Below are 3,510 nucleotides of genomic sequence, written 5' to 3' on the forward strand. Positions count from 1 at the left end.
CCATTTTTTAATTGGATTGTTTGTCTTTTTGTTATTGAGGTGTTGAAGTGTTCTATAAATTCTAGTGATAAGTCCCTTGTCAGATATGTTATTACCAAATATTTTTTGCAATCTGTAGGTTCTCTTTTGACTCTTTTGGAGAAGTCTTTGGAAACACAAAAATTTAATCTTTAGAAGGTCCCAATCATCTGGCTTCTCTTCTGCTGTTTGTGCGTTTTGAATTATGCTTGGTAGTCTATTTATGCCATATACTAGGTCTGTGCCCTTATTTCTATCACTCTATCTTGCTTCTTTGTGTGGACTGTGATGGTCTGTTGTCCCTGAGACATTGTGACATTTTTGCATTTTGATCTCTTTAAGTGTTCTTGAAGAGCAGTCAAGGGTGAGTCATGCTTTTCTTGGTGGTCATTTATCATTGGACAGGTGGTGGAGGAGGAAGTTTTGCTCTCACTCAGTAAGTGGAGCTGAAAGTGATGTGGCTATGGTTGCACCATATGGGCACATTTGCTGTCTCCCACTCAGAAAAAAAATGATAGAAAAACCATCAAAAAAGTAAAAGCAAGCAAACAGAAAACATACCATGTAGACAACCAGGAACAATCATCAAAATAAGAATAGAAAAGAAAAAGGAAAAAAAAAAAAAGCATCTGGGGAGAGGGAAATAAGGGAAAAGAGGTAGAGTAGGAGAATAATGAAGAAAAAAATGGGAAAAATGCAAAAAGGAAAACAAGGAATAGGGAGAACAATTAGAAAGAATAAATGGGAATCTGAACAGGGAAGAGAGAAAAAGCTGAAACCTAGAACCTTGAAAGGGAAGAAGAAAAAAAGAATAATAATTTACAAAGAGTGAATAATTATAATAATAATTTTAAAACAAACTTAAAAAAAATCTGGGCAGGGCAGAGCACCCAGGATCCATTGGAGCACATAGACTGGGATGGAATTCCTGCTTGAGCAGAAGGTGGGTAAGAATGAGGGCTGGCCACACCTCAGTTCACCAAGAGGATGTAGAGTATAAGAGTAACAAGGATAATATTACACCTTTCCATTTGTTCATGTCCAGAATGTCCTTGCAGTCCCCAGAAAATGAAGTCTCTCCTTAGGTCCCTGGAATCTGAGAGAGCGCTATTGCTTTAAATATCCAAAATGGTCAAACTGTTTGTAAACATTCAAAATGGCTGCACCTTCCAGACAGCCAAAATTTCACAGCTCAGCCCATCTCCCTCTTCACTGCTTCCCCTTTTATTTACCACCCACCAGTGCAGTCCTCCGTGTACCCCTTGGCTATCATGGCCGTTTTTAAGTTAATTCTTAGGTCCTAACACCACTTGTCGATATCCAAGCTGTCTGCATCTACGTATGTCTCTTTTTTGAGTGTTTTCATGCAGGTTCTTCTACTAGTTGGAGTTTAGTCTACTTTTGTATCCCTCCTTTCAAAGCTCAGGGCTCCAGGATAATCTTCTGTATCTGTGTTAACTGGTTCCACTTTTCTTTGTTGAAAAGGGTCTGTGTAGTTTGTCTGCCTATTCCACCATCTTATAGGAACTACTGATTATTTCATTTTCGCCACCAAACAATCACTCTTGTAAAAGGCCATAGATCCTTTAGGGTAAGGGTGGAAGAAAAATCAATTGTATAAATTTCTGGCAAGGTAAAATTGTCTTTCTTCAGGAGAACAAAGCCTCCTCTTTCTTCAATGGGTTATGGATCTGTATACTGTTTCCAATCTGGGAATTAGGATTTAGGGGCCATGACTACTACTCCAGTAATTCAGGTTAGACTGATGTTCACTTGAAGTTGAATTATTCCACTTGTACAGATTAAGTTATATTTAGTAGAGTTCCCACCTATTTCATGGCTAGGGACACCATGCCTAAGTAGCTAATGCCATAAGTCCATATGAGTCAGACTTTCTGATTACTTCTTCACTCTGCTGTCCATTATGATAATCACACCCACTTTGTCTTTGTTAATTAAATACTACTATATAACTCCTCCTACCACATGGTCCAATCAACCCCATTGTAGTTAGGTGTTTTAATTCAATTAAGGCAGTTCCCACTGTCAAATCTAGCTTATCTACAATAGCAATCTCAGCATCCTTCAAGGATAGTGAAGTTCCCTTCACAAATTTGTTTCTCATCATTGTAGTAAATGGAGTGTCCTCTGGAAACTCTATGTTATGGTTTTTGGGTCTAATCTGGTAAATCCACTCTAACATGCCAATTTCCCTAAGTCTTTGGATACCTTCTTCTACAGTACACCAAGACAAGTCTGGTACTTCAACTTGTCTTAGAGTAGGCCACTTCACAATCCATGCCTCAGTAAACCAACCAAATAAACTATGAGATCTTTTCCTAATCTCTTGAGCTGAAACATTTCATGAAGAATCTGGGCTTGGTGAACCCAAATCAATAAACAACATTATGTTCCTTGTGCTATTATCCCACACCTTTAAAAGACTTCCCCTTACATATTGTCCAGGTTTCTGTTTGTACATATTAGAAAAATCAAGCTGTTCTTTTGTAGTGTAATGTACCTCTTCATGGGTAACACTTTGTACTTCACCTTTCAGGGCTCACTGGGACTTAAGTCTAGTTATCGGTCTAGAAGCAAGAATAGGTAGTGGAGCACTGCTAGAATTATTTAGCAATGTCTTCCAAAACATCTGCCTCAGGCAATGCCCCAGACAATGCCCCATGTGCCACACCAGATGATATCTCAGACAGTAACTCCACAAGCACACTTGGATTAGTCTCATCACATGGGGGTATGAGGGGATTCAAAGGAATTTTTATGGGCTCAGTGTCCTCAGCTTCCCGATTATCTGTCCATATCTCTCCTTGCCAAGTTTCAGGATCTTATTTCTTCCCAATCAATGGCCTCACTTCAACTTCAGACATTATTTGAGGTTGACAATTCAATTGGCATTGTAATTCAGCCACTCTTATGATAAGACTCTGGGTTTGGTTTTCGGTAATATCAATTCTATTACTATGAAAAATAAAGCATTCTTTCAGGGACAAATGAAAACATTGAAGTTTTCTATGTGGTGCTCCAACTGTGACTTTGAAGCCCTGAGCTCTCATCTTGTTCATTTGCTACTTTGTAGTATAAATCAGAACAAAAACCAGCTTCCTTATCTTTCTCATTTGGCAAAACTGCAGAAAAGTTTCTGACATGTTATCATCCAGACCCTTGCTTCTCAACAATACCTGATCGATTGGTGGTGCTATTTTGTGTATTACTATTGCTACCTCATACCATGGGTTAGCAGTGTGCTCTTTACTAGTAGAAGATGGAGTCATTAACACCTTTAAGACTGATTAGATTTGAGAACCAATTTAGGAAACTCATCCTTATGATCTCTACTTCCATATTGATACTGCCTTGGTAACCCAAGGTGGGGTTGCTATGAGTTGGGTTTGACTCCATGGCACATAACAAAAATAGCAATAACAGAACCACTCTTGCTACCAAACGTCTTAGGTTAGATTCTCTGGTGAAGCA

The sequence above is a fragment of the Orycteropus afer genome, unplaced genomic scaffold (genome assembly GCF_000298275.1).
Source record: "Orycteropus afer afer isolate SDZICR_OR568_19922 unplaced genomic scaffold, OryAfe1.0 scaffold00221, whole genome shotgun sequence".
In the NCBI taxonomy this organism is placed as follows: domain Eukaryota; kingdom Metazoa; phylum Chordata; class Mammalia; order Tubulidentata; family Orycteropodidae; genus Orycteropus; species Orycteropus afer.